This window comes from Erpetoichthys calabaricus, chromosome 7, assembly GCF_900747795.2.
Source record: "Erpetoichthys calabaricus chromosome 7, fErpCal1.3, whole genome shotgun sequence".
NCBI classification, from domain to species: domain Eukaryota; kingdom Metazoa; phylum Chordata; class Cladistia; order Polypteriformes; family Polypteridae; genus Erpetoichthys; species Erpetoichthys calabaricus.
In genome coordinates this window covers 31,860,758-31,885,185 of record NC_041400.2, presented here as the reverse complement: position 1 = coordinate 31,885,185, position 24,428 = coordinate 31,860,758, and the positions used below count along the sequence as shown (strand labels likewise).

General features: G+C 34.9%; 3 protein-coding genes across 16 annotated transcripts in view; 2 read left to right on the top strand and 1 right to left on the bottom strand.

Annotated features, from left to right (window-relative positions):
* LOC114654357 (selenocysteine insertion sequence-binding protein 2-like) overlaps positions 1-24,428 on the top strand; it is a 198,279-nt gene that overhangs the window by 22,730 nt on the left and 151,121 nt on the right. The gene's annotated exons all lie outside the window — the stretch shown is intronic.
* Positions 1-24,428, top strand: part of LOC127525815 (cyclin-dependent kinases regulatory subunit 2) — a 141,878-nt gene that overhangs the window by 40,244 nt on the left and 77,206 nt on the right. The window lies entirely within an intron of this gene.
* shc3 (SHC (Src homology 2 domain containing) transforming protein 3) overlaps positions 1-24,428 on the bottom strand; it is a 267,622-nt gene that overhangs the window by 190,697 nt on the left and 52,497 nt on the right. The window lies entirely within an intron of this gene.

The following is a 24,428-nucleotide window of genomic DNA, read 5'->3' as shown; positions in this document are numbered from 1 at the left end:
TTCCTTTGAGTTACCTGGGTTTAGCAGACAATCAATCGTAGAGAATAAGATTCTGGGATTACTAGCATTGTTATGTATAATCTTATAGAAATAGCAGCACCTCTCAAGACGGACTGTATTGTTGTATTCTGTTATTTTAACCTTCAATATCTCATAGTGGATAGTTAGTTTCGTTTTTCTCCATTTACGCTCAGCTCTATGGCGTGTTCTCTTTAAATCAGACACTCTTTGGGTCTTCCTTGTATAACAATGCTAGAATATTTTTTAACTGTCTTTTCAGGTGCAACTATGTCAACAGCAGCTCTCGCCTTAGTATTAAATTTTTCTACCTTACTATTTACATTATCCTCGCTATTGTAGTTAGCACTATAAATGGACAGGTTGCTTAGAATATTTTAAATTTTAAAGCTGCTGATGAATCAAAGAAGCGTTTTTTAACAATATGCTTCTCATGAATGTTTTCTATCAATATTTCTATAGTAAAAGAAAATGGTCTGATAGACCAATATCAATGATCTGCATTACATCGACTTTTAGTCCTTTGGTAATTACTAAGTCTGATGTATGACCTGCTTTATGTGTAGGCTAATTAATGAGCTGTCTCAAATCAAAAGAGTCCAGGAGGTTCATGAATTCTTTTACTTTTGGGTCACACTTATTATCGATATGAAAGTTAAAGTCACCGACTCGCAGTTTCCAAGGCTATTGTGTGTGCATAGCCAGTGCCCAAAGATGGGCACAGGAAAGAAGCAGCACCATCACCGCCTGGAGTCATGTCCCCAGCACAGGGGTCACTTTTTGTAATATTGTCTGAAATAGATTAAACAATAATACTATATCTGCTGTCCTGTGGTGGGTTGGCACCCTGCCCAGGATTGTTTCCTGCCTTGTGCCCTGTGTTGGCTGGGATTGGCTCCAGCAGACCCCCGTGACCCTGTGTTCGGATTCAGCGGGTTGGAAAATGGATGGATGGATGGACTATATCTGCTGCCTGCTTATTAAACCAGCAAATTATTTACACAAGTATAGATAATGATAAGTGAAAAAAAAATAAAACTCCCCATCATGCTCTGGGGAAATGACGATTATAAGTGTCTAGCCAATAATTGCAGCAGCTCACTGCTCAAACAGTGTGAGCCCTGGAATTCCACTAGCTCCTCCAGTGGTGTTAAAACTCTGACGGTGGGCTAAGACTCGCCTTTTCATATCAACTTTGACATCTGACTTCTTTTTTTTCATGCACTGGGCAACCTTCTGAACTTGGACTTTTGAGTGCCTCTGCCATGCTGTGCAACTCCATCGATTTCCTTTTGTTGCTTATACCACTGCTTAAGCCACCAAATAGCACATTTTTGCTTGCCTACACTTCATCAGACACCCATTTCATATCCAATTCTTTTTTCCACGTGCTTTTGCCACTGTCTTTTAACAAAACACCGAACAGATGGGGCTATTTATATTGATTTGACTATTCAAATAGGTGAAAGTCTGGTAGGAGTCGGAGTGGGGCTGTAGGCTTGTGGATGTGCATTAAGATTTACATTGATTGGGACTTATAAATGGAAAGTGCGTAGACCTTTGCACAGTTTTATGCATCTGAATTTTTTTCTGCATACACACATTTCTAGTTTTGTCCGTATGCGATATTTTAGTGTGAATTCTACACAGGGTGTTATACATGTTTTGTTTTGTTCTCATAAATTACTACATTTAAATCACACAGACATCTTTTTTAGCTGGTATATTTCGAATTATTTCTCACAATATTGTAGATAGCATATCTGAAATGCAAGGGGGCCAATAATGTTGACTACAACTGTAAATATAGCTATATCTTGGGAAATATTGCATGATACTTTTCTGTTTAAACTTAAATGTTGCTTTGTGTTTATTTTTCTTTTATTTTTTTTCATACTATATCTACAATTATTTAATTGTGCATTAGGCTTCTAATTGGAAGTGCACTTAACTAAAGCAAATAGAATTGACGTGAAGTATGACAATTCATTTTTAAAACATAAACAGAAAATGATAAAAAGTGAATGTATACAGTAAACACTAAATAGAAGTTAAAAATAATAAAGCAAAAATGTTGCTTGACTACCATAGATTCTGAGAAATATGAAATTATAATTATACATTCTATACTTGTTGGAAGGTTGATTCAAATTTTCTGTATGTTCACAATCAAGGTATTGGGCGATATGGTCTATAAAAATTATGAAATTATTTTGTGAATTTCATGATGATTGTCCCCATTGTTCACCAGGTATGTTGTATTACACAGTTAGCTTCAGTTAATAGATCATATTTTGCTCACAACCAACTCTTTCTCACCAATCAACATGCTTAAAAGAAAACATAATATGTACCTGTCATGACTGATGACAACTTTATAAACAGGTCCTCATGGGCAGCTTTTTAAGGGAAGTGTTGTTTGCTTATGTCAAGGGTTTGTCAGAAGGGTCAGAGAAGCAGAGGTCGGTACACTAATAAATGTGATCGCCGATTAAAGAATACAGAGTAACATTAAACTCAATTCAAGACAGCCTGAAATCAAAACTAAACTAAACCAAAATTTTCAAGAACAAAAGCCTGTCACTAAATCTTTTATTTCATTTTACAAAATTCAGACATTTTTCAGTCTATGCAGGCATCTTTTATGCCAGGGTGTCTCCAACTATGGTTCTGGAGTGCTTACAGAGATGAAGACCTCCTGTTTTCTAAGATAAGTAATCAAAATAAAGGTAAAATAACATAACAATCTAACATTTCCTTTATGACCTACACCATCAACATATAAACTATGCAGGCAATAATTTTGGATTTGTAAATTCCTACAAAATTCTGTTTGTACAGTATAATAGATTTTATATTGGCTGGCTACATAAAAATCCTTATTTTGAAACAAATATTGCCCTACTTCAATATTTTAAAAACATTTTTGTCATTAATTAAATCATTAAAAATATTTTCTTAATAAAAGAAATTCAAAGAATGAAAACAGCTCATTGATTAAATAACCTGTAACTCTGATAAACTGCAAACAACATCTACAACAAAAACAATCCCTGCACATTGTAATTTGTGCGAATGCTAACACAATGGAACTTGTAAAATTTATTAGCTAGCACTTGTTGAAATATCAATTGGGAGGCCAAATCTTAATGATGGATAAAGATTATTAACAATACAGAAAAGTTGAAATTAGATAGCACTAAAAAAAGATGAAGACTTTATAAAGCTAGAGAGCTTGCGAATTAACAGATTGGCAGAGCCAGATGGGATTTTTCACAGAATTTTCATAGACCACAGGAAATCATATGGGAAAGGCATTTTTGCTTTTTCTGGAGACAGGGAATGTTTCATCAGCCTGTGGAACAAATAGCTCCAACAAGCAAAAGCTGCTGACAGAATTCAGCCTTGTAACCATATGCTATTAAATTTTTATTTCCTTCATTTAAGGCGAATGAGAGGAGGAAGAGACAGCAATAGTGGAACTAAAGTGTGAAAATGAGTACAACCAGACAAAATGAGTAAATTTAGCAACACATATTAAACACAGAGAAAGTGTAATTCCGGAATTAATGTAAAGTGATAAAATGCAGATTCCACTTGCTTGCTCAGCAAGGTGAAGGAGATTCTATAAATGAAAGTCAAAGAGACAAAACTACAAACAAAAAATACCTACATAGAGGTAGATAAGTAGTTGTAAACTACACTGTAAAGTCAACATCGGTATAATAGACATAGGAGATAAAAATGCACAGGTACTAAGTGTCTAAAATTCAAATTAGAAGTGCAGTGTTTTCAAGAGTCACTGAAACAGGTGTCAAGACAAATAGCCACTAAATGCTAAACAGCATTTACTAAACAACATGTCAACAGATTACAGGTGTATGATTTAGAAAACAATAAAGCACTTAGACTTGGCTGTTAGGACTTTATACATTAGTAGAAGGATGAAGAATATGATTACCAGATCTTACCAAGACACTAGGATTGAGCAACCCTTCATATATCACTATAAAGATTATTTTATCCAGACTGTGGCAACAGGTTGTCTGTGATTTTGAAGATGCAAACACCATATTTCTTTTACACAGAGACAGTAAATAAGATAATTGTCATTTCCATCTCAGCCTAAAGCCAAGGGTTTTGAGCTCTGATAATGTATCAGTCTATAAGGAGAAAGATCAATTCCACAAAAGAAATCTGTTTTGACATATACAGCAAAATCTGTAAATTTTGCAATCGGTTAATTGTACAGCTAGACAGCATTCATAACGGTACAGAAAAAAAGAAGGAAACAGAAGAAAATGGAATACTAAGAGGAGGGGGGTCTTCAAGGAAATCCCTAGAGTGGAGAAGGAGAAGGAAGGAGATGTTAAAAAGATCAAAGATTTCAAAACCAAGTTAGGAAATGTCAGAAAAGACAACCTTCTTGAAAAAAGGATTGAGAAGAATAGACATATGTGAGTTAAAAGGATCTGATGAACATTGCATACTGCATAAGTCAAAGAGGGTAAGAATATTGTTTGTGCTAGTGGAGACTACAGAATGAAATTTGTTAAGTATAGGATAACAAAAAACACTGCCGCAAGGTGGACTGAAGATCATGGCTTAGTAGGGAATATACCGTACTGTACAACGGACTCCAAAAAATCACTAATGTGCAACAGATGTGTAGGTAATAAAATTGCACAATCAATACAAGATCAATAAAGCTCAATAATCTTTGAAAAATATGCTGTGGAGGTCATTACATGTATAGGAATTCACAAAATTGATATTATAATGTTATTATAAAACATACAGCAATTCCCTTTTAGTCACCTTCAAAATATTCTCCTTGAGATGCAATTCACTTGTCTCAGAGCTTCTCCCATTTCTGGAAATATTTCCTGTACTCATGTTTTGTTATTGTGTCTAAAGACTATTTTTGTTTGTTTTTATTTCTTCCATGGTAGAAATCCTTCTTAATTTCAGTCTCATCTTTCATTTCATGAACAAAACGAAGTCATAATAGGCAAGTTCTGGTGAGTATGGGGAGGTGCGATACAACAACCACATTCATTTTGATAAAAAAATCTTTTGAGAACGTGTTGTGTGCAGGTGCATTGTTATGATGCAAAATGCAGTTTTGTGTGCACCATTCTCTGGACTTTTATTTTCTGATGCTTCCCCATAGATGCCTTGGTAGTTGTAACATCACTATTTTACTGTCTGTTCAAAGGGAAAAAACTGTTTATGAAGACATCCAAAAAAATGTGTTCTTCATTGTCTCTTGAAAATCTGCCATGGTCGCATTGTAGGAAGAAGAATATTAAAGTCACCAGTGCAATTGTAGAATAAACACCAGAAATAAGCAATCAATCAACTAAACATGGTGTAACTTGGTGAACTGATTAACCAGACTTGAAAGCATATAATACCTAACGGCATATTCAATAACTGCACCCTGCTCCAAAGCTATTGACCAATTTGGGGAATTATTGGGTCCTACCTCATATATATTAGCTTTCTTAAAATTGTGTTGATATTTATCATATATAATAATTCTATCTAAGCTCAATTATCTTTGGGAATCAAAATCAATATTTTCCCTACTATAGTTGTCATGTAAAAAAATCCAGTATTAATTTGTGGCAGTACCACTCTCTTTGTGAATATTACAAGATCTTCCTGTGACTGCAGAGCATTTTCTTTGGTAATTCAAGTTTCCTCTCACATTCCAAAGACATATATAAGCACTTACACAGTTCCCTTCATTTTTTTCCTGCTAAGGGACTGTCTCTGAACAGATCAGGCCTGCCTATCCCACCAACAGGTTCTAGATCCTACTTGGAATTTCCAGATACCCCCAAGCCATCTAAGAAATATAATCCTTTCAGCATGTCCTAGGTCTGGCCCAGGTCTTCATTTTCAAGTGGGCTATCTTTTAGTATGTCACCCCTACCCCCAACCAAGGCAAGCATCTAGGGGGCATCCAAACTACATGACAAAACCGGTGAAGCTCTACATTCTTTCACAGGTAGTGGACCCAGAAACCACACAAGAGAACTGCACTTTGGTGCTTTGCTCTTACAGAAGAAGATGATTGTGTAGACAAAGATGCAAGTTTACCCATGGACTAAACTCTTACTTCCATAGCACAATCCAGATTAACATTCAACCTCAACCTAACTTGACCTCCTTTACCTGAAATAGCTTCTGTCCCCTTATGAGTATGGAACAACTTTGTTCAAGGAGAGAACCATGACCTTGGATTTAGAGGTGCTAATTCCCATTTTAATAAATGCTCCTTCTATTCAGCTAAGGCTATGTAGAGTAATAAAAAAAACTGAAGAATAGACTCTTAAAGTTTGCCCTCTTCTTGGTTTGGTGTAGCTATGCTTTGTTGAGGAGAAGGACAGCTCATATAAACATTACACTGATTATTGATTTCTAAATCAGAAAAAAACATGAGAGAAAATCAATGGTAATGACTAAATAAACAAATATTTAGTTTATGTACAACCAGTGGCATTATAGCAGTTTCCCCATTGGATTGTGCTAGGTTGCCACACTACAAGAAAACTAAAAATTACATTAAAAAATAGTTATAAAATTCAAACTTATATTAATCACTGTCAGTTTTTTTAAAGAAAGCATAAACTCTGGCATTTGAAAACATAGCCTTTTCCCAGTTATATAACATGTGGGCCCAAATGGCCACCAAATTGTTTTTAAACCTGTTGATAATGCAAGAACAAAGGTACTGTTTTCAAATTTTAATGCACTGTGATATTACTTGTACTTGCAAAGATATGATTTTTAGCTTGAACGAGACAGAGCAGATGTAGAAGCAGGAAGAGGGTACTTGTAATTACTCAGCAGCATGTCTGTGTGAGACTAATGTAAGAGATTATGGGTTTGGGTTAGCTGCTTTTATTTTATAATGTTAGTAATAAGAAAATTCTACCTCATAAAAGCAGAGATAATTTGGTGGTGCAGAGAAAATAAAAGACTTGAACTTTTTCCATCTAGCTACCTGTAAACCAATGATGCACAATGTCAGTTTTGATGGAATTAGGGACTAGAGACATCTCTTCAAGCCATTTCTTGCTGATTGCAATGAACTTGTAATTAGGTAAACTCTTCTGCCTTTGATTCTACTGTACCTAAAAATCCTATTTCTATATACAGTATTGCCATTTAATTCTTATTTTTTCTTTTATATTATTTCTTTCTCAATGCTGTTTTTAAAATGTTACTTTATGTAAACACAAACAGACACAAATGGAATTAAATTTGCTGCTCCACTATTCACTAACGTGCTATTTACACTTTAGACGGTTACAAGAAAAATGCAAGGTACAAAAACATTCATTATACATGGCTTTCATCAACCCTGCTAAAGCTGTTGATTCTATGCACCATCAGGCCCTCTCACAAACCTGTCAAAGTGTGGATGAATGGAACAACACACTATGATTCTGAGATTCCTTCCTGACAATATGTCTGCATCTGTTCTCTGTAATGGCAGTGAAACCAAACCTTTAAATTTAGAGACTAGCATAAAACAAGGATGCATCATTGAACGCTATCCTTTTCACAGTCTTCACTGCAGTCATACTCCACCTAATCAGTCACAGTTTATTCCATAGTGTACAGATCATTTACAGAACAGATGGTAAGCTGTTCACCTTAAACCATTTCAAGGACAACTCCAATATCTTCGTACATCCATCATGGAGTTGTAATACACAAATGATAACGCCATTGTCACCCACACAGAAAAAGATCTTCAGTGCACACTTGATGCCTCTGCCAAGGCGTACACACTCCTTGGTTTAGCCACGAAGGTTCTCCATCAGCCCCCACCAGAACCCCTCACACCCCCACCAACAATAACAATAGTGTAAGATTTGAAAATGTGAACATTTTCCTACCTTTGAAGTCATTTTTCTCCACAGGCAGACATCGATACAGAAGTATACCATTACATCTGCTCTGCCAGTGGGATTTTATAAAGCTGCGTAGAAGAGTTTTTGAAAACTCTTAGCTTGTTTGCAAAGACCAAGCTACTGGTCTAAAAGGCAATTATCTTGCCCACATTTTATACAGTACAGAGACATGGACTGCCTACACTAGGCATAGAAGCGTCCTGGAGTCCTACCACTAGTGATATCTGCGGAAAATCTTGTGCATCAGCTGAAAAGAAAAGCACACTGACATTAGTGTACTTGAGGAGACAAATATCAACAGTATTACCATCACCATCATCAAACACCAGCTGAGATGGACAGGCCTAAAACAGGTCCTCTATTCAAAACTAAATGCTGGTTAACTGGCCCCAGGAGATCAGAAAATGCGCTTCAAGGAAAACATCAGGATCAATCTCAAAAAATTTCACCTAACAAGGTTCTAATTAGGAAGACCTTGCTCAAAAAAGAATTGCAAGGAAAAATTATTTATGTAAAGGAGCCAAGCTCCATGAAGATGACCTCCAACAGAGTCAAGCAGCAACAAAGAAAGAAAGAATGCCCACCAAAGGCTCTCCTACATCCTACTTCTTGCATTACCCATCAATGCCCATAGTGCAAAAAAGTCTGTGGTTCTAGAATTTAGCCATTTGAAGTTTCACAAAAAATACCCTCCAAAGTGGACTATCATACTCATCTTTGATCATCAGGCTTGCCAATGATTTACACTTCATCATTGACTGCCAACTAGCTAAGAAAAAAAGAACTAAATTCTTTTAGCAAGCAAGCACACTGAAATGAAGTAAAAAAAAAAAGTGTAAATACTGACTTCACTTCTGTGAGTTGAAGCTGTTACTGCAATAAGCATCTTTATGAACTGCATAAAACCAGCACTAAATGCAGTTTCTAAAATTGTATGCAAGCATTTCATTACATGACATGTTCGATTAACAGCAGGTTTCATTTCCAATTTTTAAACACCACCACAAAAGCAAAAATGTTACTAGAAATCAATTGACAGGGGCATAACAGGAAAACTCTTGTTAACAATGCTTACGAAACCTTTTCACACTGTAAACTGGCAAAGCCCCCAGCACTCCTTCAGATAATCATTAACGAAATCTTTTGTAATTTATTGAAAATATATTATTTTATGATAAACTGATCTTTTCACAAAAGTAAAAACACGTCCTAATAGTTTTTTCTCAGAACAGAACAATTTACACATAAGCTACAAATGTATGTCATATAAATTCAGTATATGAACTACTTCTGAAGGGATCCTTATGAACTCTGTGAAATAAAAGCCAGTCGAGAATTTGCAAGGACTCACCTCAAGAAAATAAGTTATATGTTTCTGCCAAATACTACTTGCTGTCTATGGAGATTTTTACTGTCATAATTACAACAATCATAATTTTAACCAAAAAGGCTCTAACATTGGCTTAGAAGGCTGAAGAAACATTAAAGATATTGCTCAGCAGTATCCCAATATTTGTCAAGCCTGATCCTGCTTTCCCCTTTGAACCAAACCTACATACATGCAAAGTGGTGTGAAGGGCTGTCTTGTCCCAGCAGTCTCATACTTCACATAAACGTATTTACAACAAAATGATGAAGCAGGCAATTATACGTTATTGTTAATTACATAAATAGGGTGGAGTTGTGGCACTGGTTAGAGGGAGCTATTCAACAAACTGTTTAAACAAAAGACAAGACAGATGTACACTATTCATTAAAGTAATTTATTTATGTAATAAAACCCCTGAATACAGAATTATAACAGAAGTGGTGATAATATCGCCCAATGGACTGCAACTGAAAATAAGATTACAAAAATATTTAATACAAGTAATGTATCATACTGATGTATAAAGCTAAATGTACAATGGTGTGTGTATGTTCGTTTAATAGGCAAAAATCAGAACCAATAAACACCAAATATATCCACCAAATTTTGCACAGATTCACCATTTATACAGGGGAATACCATGGGTTATGTTTTGTTCCAAAATTTAGTTGTTGCCCCCACCCTGACCAGTAACTGGGACCCCTCCTAGTGTATAATTAACAGGAACACAAACTGAAAGAGAGCAAATCAAAATCAAAGTGAGATTCACCACAGAAATGGAAAACTAAGTGCAGAAAAACAAGAGATGAGATCTGTGACTGAGGAAAGACAGAGATCTGACCAGATGCTGACAAATAAAATATCTGAATTTTCTTCTTAAAAATTTTTGTTAATGTTTACAGAGTGGGGCAACTTTATTAAGTACGTCAGCGAAAACAATAGTTTGAACTTTTTCTAGAACCTACTTACAACAAAGCACATATATATTTTATAAATGCCTCCACTTAAGTGTGTTTATTATTATAAACAATTTTTTTCCATTGTGTTACAATAACCATACTTTACTGATTATGGATGCTCACAACAATAACATTAATATCTATTGCACATTTGCATGCAAAGAATGTAGCTGAAAGTGTTTTAGAAAATGCCAAAGAAAAAGTTGCAAGAAAAAAAAGCAAATTAGAAATACAGTAGATCAGAATATAAATGAATAAATGGGATGCCAAAAACAGTAAATAAGAATAAATCAATACGCATTTACATAACACTGACACATAACACAAATAATAGATAAAGTAGTTTCCTTATTTATAGATTTGTTTTTAAGTCCCTAATGATAAGTCTGATGCCATAATCAGAAGACCAGGGAGAAATTAAAAAATTTTAACTCTAGTTGTGCAATGCTGGAGAAAAAAAATAAAACCAGCAGGGATTCCAAGGCCAAAAGACCACCTAGCCTCTACCAAACATACATGTGTCTAAGTAGTTTCTATTGTTTTTTAAGCTTTGTCTTAGATACAGTGGGTTTCATCACTAAGCTTCTTCCTCTACAGCTCTCTTTGAAGAAGATACAGTATCGATTTTTTTGTTAATCAGACCTAGTGACAACTTATCAGTGTGGTTTATTCTTGAATATTCATTTGTCCATCTTGCTATGTTTCTTTGCTGAAATCAGTACCCTTGAAATCTCTTATTAACTTCCACACCTGATTCACTGCCTGTTGTGGATGATGGACGTAAGCCTTTTTTGGTGTCATATTACAATAATTTTAAGTTTGTTTCTTTGTACACCAAAATTATGCATTATCTCCTTGAAAATGATTTTTGTTTTATCCTTAGAAAAAAACAGCATGACTTTTGTTTATCCTTAGAACAAAACCTAAGGCAGTGTCCATAGGAACACAACTTTATCTGTTCCAAAATCATTCAGCTTTCAGGCCAAGAACAACCTTCTTTGAAGAGAACTATAAAACAAATACCATGTAAAATAAACCCAGATGCATAGTACAGACATTTATGGGGTAAAGTGACACTCAAGTTTGCATTAATCATTGCAACAGAAATTGATTAAAGATCTGAGCCCAAGTCAAAGTTTTGCTGTGGTCCAATGCCTTCATAAGATTCAGACTTTCTAGCACGAAAAAGTAAAGGTATGCATTTTAAGAATGCAGCAAATAAAAATTAGCAAGGTCTACTTGAATGTCAAAGAGATCTCTCTTGTATGATCTGTTATCTGGGGATACCTGATGCATGGACTATTAATGGAACCACATGATATGGCTGAAATACTGCTACTGGGAACCCTGGGGAAGTATTTATTAATCATGGAGAAAGCAGTGCTGCAGTGATATTGTACTTTATGAGATTTAGTTTTCCAAGAACATTATACTAAATGAGAAATTTCATGCCTGAAAATATACAAAGAATTCAAAGCAAGCAATGAACATGTTAAAATGCCCCACATAAATTCATTTAATGCTATGTACAGTATTAAAAAAAACTTTGTAGTGAATGTACACAATGACGCTCTAAACAATTTAATGTATAATGATGGCTTGTCTAAAAATGTGTTCTATTCCATACAATAAAATCATACTGAAATACATTATAAACAGGACCCAGGCTGGGAACATGGTAAATTTATAAACTGAATAATTATAGCAACTGAGAATGACTACAGAAGTAAACCTCTGTAGTCTCAAGAGATATAAATCAAGAAAAGATGCAATCAAAGCTTTTGCATTCGTTAATTTGGACAGTTTTTTGTATAACATTAGTACTTTTGTTAAGGCTGTTAAATAAAATGTGTGTGTGTATATATATAAAATATATATATATATATATATATATAATATATATATATATATATATATATATATATATATATATATATACACATATATATATATATATATATATATATATATATATATATATATATATATATATATATAATATATATATATATATATATACTATATATATATATATATATAAATTAGCTGGTGACATATTAGCTAAGATGATGAATTAATCTTAGTAGCTATAAAAAAGTTCTGTTTCTACACAAACATCATATTTAATTTTTTCTTTATATTCTTGAGTATTGTTTAATAATAATTTCATCACCTTAAAAAAAAAGAAAATTAATATGTCAAACCTTTTGATCACAGCAACAATCACACTTCTCCAAGCCATTTACAATGGTCCCAAGTCCTTATTCCAGCAAGGTAGTGCTCTTCCAGTTTATTATCTATCCACCCACCTCTGCATTCTCTGAATCAGCTTTTTTTCAGTGTCTGCAGCCTGAAGTTTTAGATACCCCTGTACTATTTATTTCCTTTAGGACCCTTATGGATCACCACACAATTCTATACCTCTAGACCTGCGTAGGCTAAGCAGCCCCTATAGCCTCTAAATGACTAGCTTGCTCCCCTAAAAGATAACATTCAATACCATGAAAAACAGTCTTTATTTCTTGTCGGTTTGTTAATAATATGAATCTCTCAGATGCTTATGACAAAAAAGAATACTTTTTACAGTCTCGAACTACTTCTGCAGGGATTGCATTTTTCTCTGTCAAATGAGGAGTGATTGAAACTCAGTAATTCTTTTTTTTTTTTTTTTTACTTTTTTTTAATGCCTTTTATGTAACACTTTCTGTAAAGGAAACTCTGCCTGGAACAATTTGGGCAGGTACAGTCAAAGCACATAACAATCACCTTCATGTAATCAACAAAAATCTACTCTAGGTCTTACCTTAAAACAGTGACATACACAATATTAAAAATGCACTTCACTTTTCTGATTACATTTTTCCATTTCTTATCTTATTATTCCCTGATACACATGAAAAAAGATTTAAATCTATTAATCGACTATTTGTTCAAAATATGTTTCTGATAGTAAAATACATGAACTAATAATTCTTTACTTGCATATTACTAGCCATTCTGGGAATAAGACTTTATACATTCTTGTAGTTTCATGTACTCTGTCAAAGTAAGCCAAACACCCAAAATTATTAACTGCTGAGGCATACGTTGTTTATTGCCAGTTTCTCTATAATTTTATATTTTTTCTAGGGTATTACAAATACTTCTTTTCACTTTTTATATATTTGGCCCAATGTTGTACTTGGGCCAAGCTTTTTTACTGACTTCTTAATGTCAAGTTTCTTCTTTAACACTAACAATCTTAAAAGTCATAGTTTTCAGTATAGAAGAATAGAAGGCAAAACAAATGTGCAAGAGCTCCATCAATCCCCAGATGAAGCATAAAACATAACACAAATTTAGTTAGACATTGCATAAACAGAGCAGAAGCAATGTTTGGGCTAGTTGGGCCTGGCCACATCCATATTCCACAGTAAACTTGGCTGAAATGTGTTAATATTACATCATAAAATTTGCATCATTTAAGAACTAAGAGAACACATGGTAACTTGACGCTCACTTCATACAATTTGAAGAGAATGTGCACCTTGTGATTCACTACTCACTTCTTTGGTTAAGACTCACTTCTTCACAGTTTATCATACCCCGAGTAGAGCAGCTGATTAGATGTGCATACAGCATCTCTGTTGTTAATCATTAGTACTAAAATATAAGTAATATGCTATTTATAAACTGTCACTAACTCTCTAATGTTCTGCCTCTCTTCTCTGTGTCTCATGTGGCACTTACTGCCACTGCTCTGCTGCAGAGTTGTTTGCCTGCCTATGGAAAAGTCATCTCAGATAAAGGAGCACTGAAATCATCGGGTAGAAGGGTCCTTTGATAAGATTGGTCAGCCCAGCACTGACTCAGCTACAGAATAGCCAGTAGCGGGGAGGTGGCTAGCTGGCTCAGGTCTCCATGACTCCTACTATGTTTGGCTGGTCTGACTCCTTTTCTACAGTTCTACAGTTAACTGATGGACAGATGTTGTTGATTTTCATTTACATTAATTAGTTTCTACTTTGCTTTTGATGTATTTGAACAAATCTGTATCCTTATATGTCATTGTTGTGTATTTAGTGAGTGGTATAATCTATTCTTGCATTTTGCTTTGAGAGTTGTTGCAACACTATACGTCCATACTTGGTGAGGAGTGCTGTGCAAGAACAAAGTAATTTCTACTATAGTATTGTATTTCTGAGGTGGCAATGATAGATTGGTCATCTAGCTATGTGAAGAGGATTACTTGTATTCTGTTTTATGTATTGGATTTACTCCTATCATTTGACACCCATTGCATGCCCAACCTATCTAGAAGGGTATTGCTCTCTGAATAGATTTCTTCAATTTTTTTTTGTCTTCTTAGGGAGTTAAGGCTGGGAGGGCTGTTAGATAACATGGCCATTGAGAAAGCCCATTGAGGTATTCTTTTTGTGTGATTTTGGGCTATATAACAAATAAATTGTTGTGATGTCATGCCTGGGACAAAACATTTTGTTTCCCTAAGTTAGCAGTGAACAACTTTGAAAGCCAAAGGGTGAGGACTGAAGTTCTTTCTTCAGTTGTGGATATTTGGAAGTGTAAACCTTACCTGATAACATAACTGCTTAGTATTATTTAGTGCCACAGTATGTCATTTTCTAACCCACTTAAGCAAGACCAAGATTGTGGGGTTTGTAGGGGCTGGAGCTTATTGCAGCTAGCATATGCTGCAAGGCAGGAACAAACCAACCTATCCACATAACAAACACACACTAGGGCCAATTTAGCACCGCTAATTCATCTAACATGTGCGTCTTTGAATGGTGGAGGAAACCGGAGCACAGGGAGAACATTCAAACTCCACGCAGGAAAGACCTGGAACGCAAACCCTGGTCTCCTTAATGCGAGGCAGCAGGCTACTGCTGTGCCACCATGCCGCCCTATTATTTAATATCACATTTTATTAAGATCTGAAGGGTGTAATATCTGGATCAAGTATATTCCTGATTATAATAAAGAAAAGATAATCTCAGTACAAAATGCTCCCATAGTAAACATGAAAGAACAGCTGTACTTTTAGCTGTCTTTTATTTTCTTGTTATAGTTTACCCTGCCCCTCTACTGCCATTTCTCTCAGTTTCCTTTTATATTTGCATGTATAATTTTGCATTAGAGACTGAAGATTGCAAGTCACAATCAGTAAGTGATTGCACTACATACGATGAGAGCAAAATAGAAGTATAAGATTATTTGATGGGCAAGAAAATGTGACATAACACCTGATAAAAACGAGTAGTAAAATTTCATGACTGGTTCCAGAAATCTTTAGTGAAAAGATAAAACAGAACCAGGCTTAGTGTGGTCACCAGTGCTAGTGGAAAAGCTACACAATAATATTTTCACTGTAGCACATATAAAAAGGACTTAAATGATATAGGTGAATATAGTGATAAAAAACGTTTTCAAGAGCAAACCTGGTGTCTTCTGTTTCTGATTAGTCACTTTTTAAGTTTAACATAAGTATAAGTAAAAAATTTAACTTACAAATTGTACAGATAATATAAAAAATGCAATAATTATAATATTGTCAATCAACAGCTCAGAAGATAATATGTCGAGAAAATGAAAAACCTTTGTGCTATGTGCATTTATTCTTTTAACAAGGTAAAAACTCAAGGGGTTTAAGAGGCTCACCATTCACATTTCTACCTCAATTAGGAATTCTGGCAACACCCTTGTGTATAAACAGTATTTGGCCTTTTGTCATTTTCCATTTAAACAAAAATTTGACATGAGAGACATTTTGAATTGATCTCTAATCAGACCATTTTATATATGTTTTGCATTGCATTTGTTGTTGCTTCCTTTCTATGCTGTTGATATACTTTAAATTATAAATAAATTAAGGTAATAGCAGGCAAATGTAGCAATGCAAAAAGATTGTTTTCTAATCAACTCATCTGTTATGAGCTGTACGAGAACATTACACTTTATGAAAACTCAGTAAAACTGTAAGCCTTTAAAGGTTTTAACAAGTCTTGAAAACAAGTTTCTAACAAGCTTAATACGGATATACTACTCACAATGTATGGTATTTGAATGTATGGCAGTGAAGCATTCTCATTAACATAGGCAGAAATGGGTCATTTTGTACTAGTTGAAACTGAGAGACTTGCTCAGTAGAGATACACTAAACTACTAGTTTGTAAAAAAAATCTAAATCATTTTACCCTACCAACCTCTTGCACCTATCTAAATTGATCTTTCTGTGTATCTGTGAATATATACAGTATATATTATTATAAGTAGATATATATAATCTTATACACGTCAATAAATTCTGAAATTATGCCAGGGTAAAGCATTCAGCCCCCATTGGAGATTGAAAGAAAAGTGATTTGAGTCTAATAATGGATTAATGAGGGCCTGGGTGTTAGGACCAATCTTTTGACTCACTCCCAAATGGTTAAAGATAGCATCATTAAGCATAGATATGCAATAGGCACCTATGTGGGTACACATCCAAGGCTGGCAGCAATAAGTCAAAAACAGAGGGGTAATGCAACATACTGTAATATTGTTCACCATGATAAAATTTAAATTTATGAACCTGAAGCATATTTACTAATCATCATATATATACAAAGCAATAAGACGCCCATCCATCCAGCGTCCATGTCCTTGTCGTAATGTCATTCAGCATCCACAAGAGGGAGCAAATGTTCAATGAACAAAGGCATAAGATAGTCAACCATACGGCATACATTAATGCAGGCGGGCATCACGCCATCCGCAACAGGGCTGAAATGTCAGACGAAGAAAGGCAATAAGAAGCACAAAGAAAGATGGATGAAAAGGTTGGCAAATCCAGTGATCAGAGGTTTGTACATGCAGGATGTGATTGAAACTGACCGACTTACTATTAAGCACATTTTTTCTCTATGCTAGTTTAATATAATAGCCAAAACTGCCACTACAAAGCTCACAATACACACATACATATATTTCTATGTTTATTAGTGAGTGGTAATTTGTGTTTATATACAATCACATACAAACACACTCCATAAATACATGCAAAAAAAATCACATATAATAAACCACCCAATAGACAAAAACACATTGGCAAAATACAGTTGCTGAACTAACCTGATTGGACATTCTTTATGTATGTATGTGCAGACGTGTATGTGTGTGATGCATGCACCTGACTTACTAATTTGCTTGATAAAGCAAAATTCAGAATCTAAACAGACAGAAAACATAAAGCATGACTTAAGTATTCTGTCAATCCTATCCTAAACTCACAAATCAGATTATCTATATGTACTTTGAAAGTATATGTGAGATTTTATTAAAAGTTAGGCAGGTAGCCTGCGCACAGTGTAACGTTTTGTGGAGCAAGCTGTGTAGCATTCTGTAACTCTTTCTAAACGTGTCTGTTGAAGCCTTGATGATATTAGCATTTATAAACCAACTTATTTACTGTCCTTCTCAAGACGCACCCTGTAGGCTTGTAAACAAATTCATATTTAACAGATGCGTGTCATGTTTTATAATTAAAAATGTAATACTGTAGTTTTGCCTGAGGCATATATATGCAGGATCTCTCTTGGGTTGTGTGGGTTGAAATACAAATAAATCTTTTAACATTCTCAAAGTAACATTTCATCCATTGCAAGGATCTCCCCGCAGGTTAAAATTAAAAGGTTGATTGGACTATCTCTTATCTAAGCAAAAAGTGAAACATTTGTGTCTTCTACAGTGTACACACAGACTCAAAAACATACTAAAAATGGTTTGCATCATATAGATTAGGAAATTCATATATATGAAAGTACCTGATGTAGAAAAAATTTAAGTACGATAAACACATAAGTCCTTCCTGTTCTGGCTAACACAAAAAGAGATTTCACATTATTTCAATTGGTAGTACACATACTCACTTTTTCTTACAAATGCCTCTAGCATCAACTGATGAGTCCTTGCCTGCACTAGCAAATTATCATCCACCGAAAATAACATATGACTTACAATGTCAGACTTAAATTGATTAATATTGTAAAATGATGGTCAACCTTGTATCACACACATAATGCTCAAATGACACCCAGAGCACTTTATTCTACTGCTTACATGCGACTTCCTCTACCTTTACAGATTATGTGGCTTGAAAGTGCTATATAAATGTTAATTATTACTATTATTATTACTATTATTATCATTATTATTAAAGAGTCAATGGTTACATAGCAGGTGGCATGGTGGCGCAGTGGTAGCGCTGCTGCCTTGCAGTTTGGAGACCCGAGTTCACTTCCCGGGTCCTCCCTGTGTGGAGTTTGCATGTTCTCCCCGTGTCTGCGTGGGTTTCCTCCAGGCACTCCGGTTTCCTCCCACAGTCCAAAGACATGCAGGTTAGGTGGATTGGCAATTCTAAATTGGCCCTAGTGTGTGTCCTGCGGTGGGTTGGCACTCTGCCCGGGATTGGTTCCTGCCTTGTTGGCTGGGATTGGCTTCAGCAGACCCCTGTGTTCGGATTCAGCGGGTTGGAAGATGGATGGATGGTTACATAGCTTACTGTGCCCCCTCAATATTGTTTCTTGCTGCTCCTTATTGGTCGCAAGTATGTGATTTCTTTACTTTCTCATTCAACACATAGTCTTTGAACAGAAGAAACTCCCAAGGAGCCTCCCTGTGTCCTGAGTGGCCCCAAAGTCTTCCTCTCCCCTGGATACTACCAAAAAAGAACTTAAATAAGTAAACCCTTTATCGGTTTACAGATTAAATAAACTGCATTGTACGCAACCATTAAAGAGATCAGTGGATGAAGGCATGCCAAAACTGACAAGCACAAGCTCACCTTGTACATACTTCAGAAGAGAAAATGACTGCTATGTATACGGTATTAACTGAAACAAAATAAAAAGCTTATTTTATATAATTTGTGTGTCATATTTATTCTTTTTTTTCATCTTTTTATTTTTTGTGTTAATGTCATATTAATCTCCCTTAGCATTTTGAAGATTTAATTTGATAGTCCATCAACCAAGCACAATGTCAAACTGAAAATTAAATGCTGATACATTAGCTAATTTATGGAAAGCCCTCCCATATAATATTCAGTAGCAAGTAGAGAGTGAATATACATTTTGTTGACTATTACAACGTACAATTGATTTTACTACAAATTACAAAATTTTATACATGTTAAGTATTTACAAGCAAGCAAACACATTCGCACCTACAGAAGTACCACAGCTTGTAATCCCCTTTTGTTAACTGCTTTTTTTTAAAATTTTATATTATTAATTTTATTGTAATCATTCCATACAAATAGATCAATTTATAACAAAAAAAATTGAAGACCAAATCAAACCTTACCCCTGAGAAGGAGAGCTTAGCCAAAGGAGAATTGCTTAGGGCTTTTTAATAAGGCAACAATAAACAAAAGAAAGGAAGAAATATATATAAGTAAATAAAAAATGGAGAAGGAAATAAATGCGGTAATAGTTATTTTCTCTTATTCTAAAATAATATTGATTAGATCCTGCCAGGGTTTGAAAAAATTCTGTACTGATCCTCTAACTGAGAATATGATTTTTTCCAATTTCAAATAATATAAAACATCGGTTTCCCACTGACTTATCAGAGGAGAGTTAGGATTCTTCCAATTTAACAAAATTAAGTCTGCGTGCCAAAAGTGTAGTGAATGCAATCACCGTTTGCTTGTCCTTCTCCACTTCAAGTCCGTCTGGAAGAACACCGAACACAGCTGTTAATGGGTTAGGAGGGATTGTGACCCAAGGCTGTCTGAAAGGCACTTAAAAATGTTGGTCCAAAATGATGTTTGTTTGGTGCAGGCCCAGAACATGTGACCCAGTGAGGCAGGAGCTTGGTTGCAGCGTTCACCGGTTGGATCTTGCCCTGGAAACTTTTTGGACAGTTTTAAGCGAGACAGATGAGTCTTGATATTAATTTTTAGATGAATAATTCTATGCTTTGCACCATATGGAGCTCGAATGAATTCTCTGCTTTGCTACCCTTCCATTCCTTTTCTGATATATTGATGATTAAGAGATCTTCTTCCCAATGTCCTCTTGGGTCTTTGAAAGGTAGGGACTCTAATAAAATTTTATATAATGCGGAAACGGTGTTTAATTCCTGGAAATTGAGCAGTATTTTTTCCAGCATGGTGGTGGGTACGAGGTGAGGAAAATCGGACAATTTCTGTTTAACAAAATTTCTAATTTGAAGATAGTGAAAGAAATGTGTAGCAGGAGGGTTGAATTTGGAACGTAATTGTTCAAAAGATGCAAATATGTTGTCTATATAAAGATCTCTGAGCATTTTAATCCCAAAACTTTTCCAGTTATTAAAAACTGGATATGTTTGCGAGGGTTGAAAGAGGTGGTTCTCTTGCAGAGGTGCCACGGATAAAAGATTTTCCATCTTAAAATGCTTCCTAAGTTGGTTCCATATTCTGAGTGAGTAAAGCACAATTGGGTTATTAGTATATTTGCGATAACTTGCATTTATTGGAGTGCAGAGCAGGGAGTATAAAGAAGTACTACAAGGATTTTATTTCTATTGCGAACCAAGACTGTGTATGTTCATTTTTTTTGTGTCCAGGTTTTTATGGCTTGTATGTTTGCTGCCCAGTAATAAACTGAAAATTAGGTAAAGCCATGCCACTTTTCTGCCTGAGGTCTTTGTAGGGTTGCTCTTCGGATACATGGGTGTTTTTGAGTTCCAAATGAATGAGGTTATTTTATTGTTGAATCTAATTGCTTAAAAAATGATTTATTGATATATATATTGGAAATAAAAAAAAGAAGTTTAGGAAGCTCTAGTCCATCCGGGAGGGGCTCAGAGTAGAGCCGCTGCTCCTCCGCAGCGAAGGAGTCAGATGTAGGTGGCTCGGGCATCCTGATCAGGATGCCTCTCTAGACGCCTCCCTGGTGAGGTGTTCCGGGCACGTCCAACCAGGAGGAGGCCCCGGGGAAGACCCAGGGACCACGCTGGAGGGACTATGTCTCTCGACTGGCCTGGGAACGCCTTGGGATTCTCCCGGAAGAGCTAGAATGAAGTGGCCGGGGAGGAGGGAAGTCTGGGCATCTCTGCTCAAGCTGCTGCCCCCGCGACCCGACCTCGGATAAGCGGAGACAATGGATGATGGATGGATGGAGTTTAGGAAGGATATTCATCTTAACAACGTTAATTCTTCCAGCTGAGGAGTGAGATGAAAGGGTTGACCTTCTATGCAAGTCTTGCTTAATTTTTCCATACAGACGGCAAAATTTTGTTGATAAAGAGCCTTATGTTTACTTGTGATATTTACCCCTAGGTATTTAAACTGATCTGCTATGGTAAAAGGTAGGGTGTCCAATCTAATATTATATGCTTGTGAATTCACTGGAAAGAGGTATACTTTTATTCAGATTAATTCTAAGATCAGATATCTTTTGAAATTCTGTTAGTGCTGTTAAAACTGCAGGCACAGTGTTTTCTGGGTCTGATATATATAGAAAACCATATCATCTGCATATAGAGAAATTTTCTGTTCCAGTCCTTCTCTGATAATCCCTTTATCTGATAAGAATTTCGACAGTGAACCACCAGTGGTTCAATGGCGATTACAAACAGCAGTGGTGACAAGGGACATCCTTGTCTGGTACCAACGTTCTAGCTTAAAGTAGTCTGAACAAATGTTGTTAATACAAACTGAAGCTTCTGGATTGGTATACAGTAGTTTGATCCATGCACAAATATTCGGGCCAAACCCAAATTTCTCCAATGCAGTGAAAAGGTAGTTCCATTCAATCATATCAAATGCCTTTTCTGCGTCTAATGATAGTAAATATCTCTGGGGTGTTTGATTTTGCTGGTGAATATATAACATTAAACAAGCATCGGAGATCGGAAGATAGGTCTTTAATAAATCCAGTTTGATCCTGTGATATTACCGAGGGCAGCACTTTCTCCATCCTTCTAGCTAGAAATTTTTGAAAGTATCTTAACATCATTATTCAGGAATGAAATTGGTCTGTATGATGTACTGCTTTTGTAACTGCTTTTTAAAGACTGTTGAAATAATGCTTACTATAAAAGGTGGTATTAAAATAAAGATTGCCTGATATGTATTCCAAATGTGATTTTTGTGAAAAGCATTTGCCAAAATTTGCACTGACCAGCATTTGACTCTCTTAAAGTAAAGAATCTGAATGTAAGACTGACTAGTAGGCATATTTATATAAACTTTGTGTGTGTCATATTAAATATAGTGCACATTTAATGTGCATTTTATGCTATGTTTTGATTTCATAGCCAAGTATCAGGAAGAAACCGTATACATACTGTAACTAGAGCAAAAACAATGAATTGGTATAAATATAAAGGATAATGAATGTCAGTAGATATTCAAATGTTACACTATGTACAAAAATAAATAGCACAGAGAACAATTATAAATATACAGGATGAAGAGATGACATGCATGGAAATAAATTATACATGTTTTATGAAAAGACCTAAATGTGTGGTATAGACAGTAGGCAGATAACCTTCATGAAATAACCTTTGGAATATTTCATCTGAACATATATCGTCCTAGGCCCTATTTTATCGCATCGTGTGATTATATGTGGATTGAGTGAATGAGCATGATTACATAATAATACATATATACGTATACACGTCGTGACGGTAATTGCCCTATGATCAAGAAAAATGGCAGCATCAACTGTCAATTACCATTACTGTCTCGTTTAATGGTGCATGGAGTGTATGGCAAGACACACAGCTCTAATTAAAAGAGCCTCAAGCACAATCAAACATTAAGCTCAATATGGAGCCACAAGGTATGTCAGAAAGGCATTTTTGTGGCATGTACGTACTCCAAGTATTGATTGTGAATTTTTAGATGTACTATGCTGCAGAAGCTGTGTTTAATGGAGTGAAATGTACACACAAAGCATCATCTCTATTAAAAAGCTGACAAGAAAGGACATGCTGCACCACTTAAAAAAAATCTTTCCCCTTTACATTTGACAACATCTATGAAGTATTAAAGCTAAACCTTGCTATACTTAAAAAGGCTGGTAGGTATAGTGTACATGTGATTTGTGTTTATATGGATTATATTCCCAATAAATCAATAAGACAATTATTAATTTATGTATCAGATATAAACAAAGTGCATACATATAGGTGCCTATAATATATACATATATATTACATTAGCTTTTTATTTGTCAAATATAAAACATGCATATGTGTGTGTATGCTGTATACAGTATAAATATAAAATGAAAGCCTGTGTAAATATTTAGACGTGCATACATATGTATACATATTAAAGTGTGTGTACTTGTGCAGTACACATAATGCACTGCATTATACGTTATACACACAAACACACAAAAAAGACATGTATTTATGTAATATCGTTTTTTACAAAATCTCCACACCAAAATAATATTTAGCAATAAAAATAAAGCCAGATTGTTTCAGCTCCAAGAAAACGTCACACTCTTTTATACTGAATTAGCTATTTTTTATAAAAAATATACAAATTTTACAGTACTTCTGTGACGAATCGTTGACAAATTTGCATTGATCACAGTCAACAACCATCTTTCACATAAACTTACATTTACAGATAAACTGATTACTGCATGTATTAAAAAATAACATGCAGTTTCCGAATATGCATATGTCTACTTACTGTTGAAAGTAATGCAATTATAATTATAAAATACTACAGGAAAATAAAAAATTATTTTAACGAATTCTGAAATAAATGAAATCTTTACATACAGTATTTTGCAAAATTCTAGCTTTGATCCTACATCTTACTGCTTAGACTGCAAAAAAAAAATAAACAAGATGCTTATTACTTTAGGTCACAACTCGTTTTCCTCAAGAATATATGCATTTGTATACAATATTTGTGAAAAATTACAATAAAAAAGTACAGAAAAGCAGTATGTTTACAAGTAAGATCACTTTGCTCATATAGATTCATAGATTTAAAAATCAGAAACAAATAAAAAAAAATCAAATACTGAGAAATTTTTATTGTGTTTTGATAATACATGTCATTGTGCACAGGTGGTTGAGCTATCAGGCCATTAACAAATATTTCTGGACCCTATGAGTGTTTCAGGTTGCTTCTTAATATTCTGTAAT